The sequence below is a fragment of the Urocitellus parryii genome, chromosome 1 (assembly GCF_045843805.1).
Source record: "Urocitellus parryii isolate mUroPar1 chromosome 1, mUroPar1.hap1, whole genome shotgun sequence".
In the NCBI taxonomy this organism is placed as follows: domain Eukaryota; kingdom Metazoa; phylum Chordata; class Mammalia; order Rodentia; family Sciuridae; genus Urocitellus; species Urocitellus parryii.
The window spans coordinates 20,025,319-20,031,318 of NC_135531.1; the positions used below are offsets into that span (position 1 = coordinate 20,025,319).

General features: G+C 43.4%; 1 protein-coding gene across 4 annotated transcripts in view; it reads right to left on the reverse strand.

The window, feature by feature from the left end:
• The window catches only part of Nipbl (NIPBL cohesin loading factor), a 174,319-nt gene extending 173,049 nt beyond the window's left edge, over positions 1-1,270 (reverse strand). For all 4 annotated transcript variants that reach the window (XM_026401800.2, XM_026401802.2, XM_026401799.2 and 1 more), the window contains exon 1: positions 943-1,270. The gene's annotated coding sequence lies outside the window, so the exon portion shown is untranslated. The remainder of the gene's footprint in view (positions 1-942) is intronic.
• Between the last annotated feature and the right edge of the window lie 4,730 nt (positions 1,271-6,000).

Sequence of the window (6,000 nt, forward strand, 5' to 3'; positions counted from 1 at the left end):
AAGAAACTGGTTTTAGCCTTCTGTTGGCACAATGTTCAGAACATTTAAAATTCTTTGTATGCTTGCACACGTTTAGGTCAGGAAGTACCTGAGTGTTTTATGTATAGTCGTTTAAAATTGTCCTTACATAACGCATACAAATATAAAGTGGCAGAGTAAACCTGTCAAGTACTTTATACTTGTCTCTGAATAAAAAGTCCATGTGCAACACACACTGTCAAACAACATAAAAAGCTTGGGGGGGGGGGGTTGTGTAGTGCCTACTACACCATGGTTTTCTATATTAAATATTCATGTGGACGATCTAATTCTTTCAAAAAGAAAATGAGTCTTTATTAACTTTCCAATGTCCAAAACAAGTTTTTAAAAGAGAAAGAATTACCACCGTATCCGTGTCTGAGTATTTACATTTGTCTCACTAACTGAAACTACTTCCTCCCTTCATGGGGTCACAGGGGGAAGAAGGGGGGTTGTTTGTTTCACTGGGACGTTCCCCACTCCGGGACCGGGAAAGTTGTAAATATGGGGACGATCGGGGCACATTTGCTGTTAGTTGTATTGTTTCCGCCTCCTCGCTAGCTACGGCTCCGCTCCCGGGCGAGGCCTGTCACCGACCAGCAGTCGCTCCGCTCAGCCCGGAGCTCTCCTAATCCCCGAGCTCAAGTAGATTCCGCTGGCCCGCGGCCTGCACTCTCCGCCGGGCCTACGCCTCCCCGGCCGCCCGGCAGGAGCCCAGTCCCCGCCACCGGAGCCGGCCGGGAGAAGGTACAAAACCACCGCCACCCAGGGCGGCTGCCACCAGAGAGAAGCGAACTCTCGACTCGCCCGTGGAAGAGACCTGGGGCCGCTAAGGAAACGGCTGGGAGGGGAGCGAGGAGGAGAGACGCTGAGGACCTGGCGCCGCCGCCGCCGCCGCCGCCGAAATAAAGAGCAGGAATTTACCTGGGCGAATCGGCGTCTGAATCCGAGGGGAGGCCGAGGCCGCTGTGGCGAGAGACTATAATCCGGACCGGGAGGGGGGGTGGCTACGGCTCCTCTTCCGTCTCCTCAGTGCGGGGAACATGTAGAGCCGGGGGGAGACCAGCCGAGAAGACAAATCGCTGCTTCTTCCTCCTCCTCCTCCTTCTCCCACATAGAAACACTCACAAACACCCGACCAGGGGCCCGAGCTACCGGGGGGGCATCGCCACGGACCCGGGAACCAATCCTCCTGTCGGCGGGGGCGTCCCTCCCTGCGGCTTGGTGGTGTCGGGTGAGTCGGTACCGACGGAGGGAGGGGGGGGAGGGCGGGGGGAAGGAGCCCTGTGTGTGTCTCTCTCTCGTTCCGTCTCTCCCTCTCAGAACAAAATGCCGACCGGAAGTGCAGCTGCAGGAATGACTCCCTCCGCCGGCGCCAAACACTAACAACCACCCCCTCTTCCCCACTCCACTTCCGCCACCGCCGCCGCCGCCGCCGCTGCCACTCGGGCTCGCGTCTCCGCCGCGCCGCGCAGCACCCGAGCCCGGCCTGGGCCAGAAGCCCGGCGGCAGCACCTCGTTTCTACGCCCTGCTCCACTGGGCGTCTGTGGATGTTGTTCTTATTGTCGATCCTGCGGGGCTGCGTCTGCGCTGCGGCTCGGGGCCGGCTCTCACGGGCTTTATTTTCCAGCAGGCCGACAGCAGCCGGGCCGAGTCCTGCTGTGGTCGTGTGCGTGGGGGAGCTCAGGCCCAGAGGGCCTCCCAGGCCGCAGGCGGCGGCGGGTGAAGGCCGCGCTTGTGTCCCCTGGTCGCCGTCTTTAGCTGTAGGGAGTCAAGCTTTGGGCGGCCACGCAGAGGACGCCGGCGATTCCACGGCGATGGTGCATTTTTCTAAGTGGTGTGCCTGCAGCCGGGAGGATGGATGTATCAAATACCTTCTCTTTCTCAAAGGCCAGACTTTGTGCCCGCCTGTGGGTTATTTCTGCGGCTTAAGGATGCAATCCTTGAAGGCGAAGAAGACTCCCAGCTGGATTGAGTTGGAATCGTGTTTGTGATGCATTTATTTATGGAAATATGTAGTCGCTGCTGGACTTGTTTTTTGTTGGTGGTTCTGATTCCTCCCTAACTGTCAGGCCAAGGCCTGTAGGCGACGCTGTGCGAGCGAAGAGCGGCTGGCGGCGGAGCCGGCTCCGGGCCCGGCGTCCAGGTGTGGGTGGAGCCGAGCGCAGGGAGCGCGGGGGCCGCGGGCTAGCTGGGGCCGGCGGACTTCGGACGTTTTCCTCTGTTGAAAACACTGAGGCACTGGACGAGGCTGGAGTACAACCTGTGATTATACGTACCCTACCGTACCCGTTGTAGTCTTATTGTAAAACAAGAAGTAACGTCATCGTGCCTCAGAACAGTTTATTTGTGTAGATGAAAAGGGGCTATTCAGGTAAAAAGTGCAGTAGGTAAGCGGGTTTTAAACAGGACGAAATTTGTCATCTCAGCGAATCCAGTTAAGTCAAATTAATTGTGTTTAGAGATGTCAACACGCCTAAAGTCGGGGAAGCTTGCCTACACGTTAGCCTTTGCCTCCGAAGTCAAGGAGGGGACTGAGATCTTCCGCTCCTTTGCCTTAGTCACTGTCGTGGCTTCCCTTCTCGTCCGCGGATGCCTAACTGCCAAAGCCTTGACCTCCGCCGGGAGGGGCCTGCCCTGGGGTGGAGGGTGTGCCTCTGCTGCTGTCTCTGCGGGGGGTCACTTTCCCAAGCATCCAGGGTTCTGCTCAAATGTCATCTCCGGGGCCATGGTTTAAAGGGCAGATTTCCCTGCCTCCTTTCTCGCTTCATCCTTCGGATACTACGGATCTTTCTTGCTTGTCTTATTCTCTTTCCCCGGTAGATGGTTAAGCTCCAGGAGGACGGGAGGTTTTATTTTTCTCCGCTGGTATTATGTTCAGCGGCTAGAATTATGCCACACGATAGATGCTCTTGATACCCTTCCCCCTTATTTCTGCGTTCTATCCTGTAATAAGTACTTACGCTGTAGAGAAGTTTATGAAAGATGGTGAAAACTGGAAACAATATTTAGGCAGAAAAATGGAAGCTTATTACAGAGTTCTGGAAAAAAGCGATCGCTTCTACCGCTACAGCACCAGGAGCCCACAAATGTGATCATTATTTGATTTTAGGTCTTTGTAAATAGGCATGCTAGAGAACCGTGTTTAGGAGATCCTGTGATCATATCTGTAGTGTGCTAATTCAATTTATTGTGTTTCCTGGGTCTCACAAACTGCATTGTTCATCCTGCCACCTTTTTTGGAAAATGCATACTATTTTCACTGAACTGAAGTTTGAGAATTTGGTTGGCTCGGCCCAAATCCAGCACTACTGGAAAAGTTCATTCAGCAAGTCTTTTATTGGGCATAAAATGTTTGCCAGGCACAGTGATTCAAAGAAGTGTGTACTTCTGAGGCTAGGAGACCTTATATAAAGGATCAGACATGGCTACTACTTATGTTTTCAAATAAAGCAAAAGCTAGAGATTTATTTTTAGTTTCTTCAACAGAAAAGGTTCAGTGAAAGCTGAGGTCAGATATTTAAATATACCATTTGGTTTGCTGTTTGTTTATAGTTACTTACCTGTTGGCACCTGGAATAGCAATATAATAATTGAAAATGATTTTTTAAAACTATAAAATGTGAGAAATTCTATTTCATAGTAGCTAGAAAACCAAGCTTTTTAAATTGAAATAAGTAAATATACTAGTAACTAGAAGCTATATATAAGTGTCTGGTTATGCTGTTAGAAATTTTCATGTTTCATTTACTGATTTTTTTGGAGAAGACAAGACAACCTGGGCAGATATTTTACAGGTATTAATACATCAAATAAACATTGTTATATTCTTCTAATAGTCTATTCATTATAGGTTTACCCATTAATTTTAAGAATAGCTTTAAGTAATATACAAGTAACTCAGAATCTGTTTTTCAGTTTCAAAATATAATTACAGTTTGCTTATGGAAGCACAATTACTTTTCTGATATTTTCATAATGTTACTGATGAACTAATAATTTTGCATGTCTAGGGAACAGTGGTTGATAAACTTACATGGTACAAAGTCTTGACATTATTTTAACATTCAATCTTAAGTTTTAATTTAAAATCTTACTGTTTTTTGTTTCTTCCCTCACACATTTAAATATACTGGTAAGAACTTATTTGGTGCTAATCAACCTTATGCTAGGCCCCTGATATAAAATAATGAATGAAAACTGACATGGTCATTGCCTTCGAGGGTTTTTTGTGTGTATTTATGTGTGATATATGTATATGTAAGTATGGTGTGTATATATATATATATATAAACATATATATATATATCACACATAAATATATATTATATATATATTATATACACTTTTATAAAAAATTTTTCTAGATATTAGAATGGAAAAAATTGTTTCAGTGCCTATCAATATTTCCTGTCAAATCAACTAGTATTTTGCTTGCCTAAATTTAGGTATCCAAGTTGAGATCTTATAAATAATAGTGATTTCTTGATTTCATTGTCTTTTTTTCATTTTTACTTATTTATTGCTTACTAATACCATCAGTTTGTTTAATTTTTATATTTTTTAGTCTTTTATGTCCAAGATCACTTCATTTTGGGTGGCCTTATATTTCACTGTTATATCCTTGTCAATTTTAGTTTGGAAGGTAACCTGATATTTAATCTGATCTAATATTGTCTCCTTGCTTTAAGGAATAAGTTGTATGGCTCAGTTTTATTTGCGGTGAATATTCCTGGATATTTTCATATGTATTTTTGATCAATTAATTATAATTTAATTTTAAAAAATTTAAATGAATTTTAAGTATCTGTATTAAATGAATTTAACTATCTGTATTAAATGTCATTACCAAAAATTGACACAACTGACAAATTATGAATTATTATTTTTACTGAATAATATTCAAGATAAATGCAATTTGATATGAAGTGATAGGGATAAAAAAAATTTAGAAAATCGTGTATTTTATGCCTGCCAGTTACCCTTTGTTAGTAATAAAATTATCTCTAACAGGAATAAATTTTAAAAATTGAGGAAAGGCAAAAGATTATGTATGTTTTGGAGATTAGACTCCTAAATTATTTCATATTTAGGATAATTAAATTACTTTCAAGTAATTTGATGACGAGTTAATTCAGGATGCAGATTTTGAGGGCAGACTATAGAAATATCCAATGACTTAAATGTTTCATGTTTTCTAAAAATTAAGTACCTTAATCAATTTGTGGTAGTATTTGAGACTTATTTAATGTGTTTAGCTATTTGTTTGGATTATATTAATTTTTCTCCCATGAATGTCTTCAGTTCATCTTGGTCTTGTATTCTGGCCTCTATTCTGGTCTTAAAGAATAAGCTTTGGCTGGGTGGTGTGGCATAGACCTGTAATCCCAGTGGCTCCAGAGACTGAGGCAGGAGGATCACACTTTCGAAGTCAGCCTCAGCAACTTCTGTGAGTCCCTAAGCAACTTAGTGAGACCCTGTCTCAAAATAAAAAATTAAAAGGGCTAGGGATGTGACTCAATGGTTAAGCACCCCTGGGTTGAACCCCGAGTACCCCCTCAAAAAAAAAGTTTTGTCCTTTCATTAATCTTTCTCTATGGGTTTTATTATCTATCTATACCTTATGTTTCTAAAAGTGACCAGTTACATGTTATACTCCATGTTTCACTGAACAATGCTATAGGGTAGGGCCCTTAAAAATGCATCTCTGAAATACAATTTCAACATGAAGTTATTTAAACTGCCCCTTTGCATAGATTAGTTTGTAGTCAAAAAGTGTCTGCCCTAGACTAGTGTTTTAAACTATTGGTCATGAACCATAATATAACATGAAAGTAATTTAGTAGGTTGTGACTAGCATTTTTTATTTAAAATACAAAAAAGAAAAGAGTACCTCAAAGATGGTAAAAGTATGTTTTAATAAACATTTTGTGTGTGTTTGCTGCCTTGTAAAAAGGATTTCTTACACTGGGTTAAAGGCA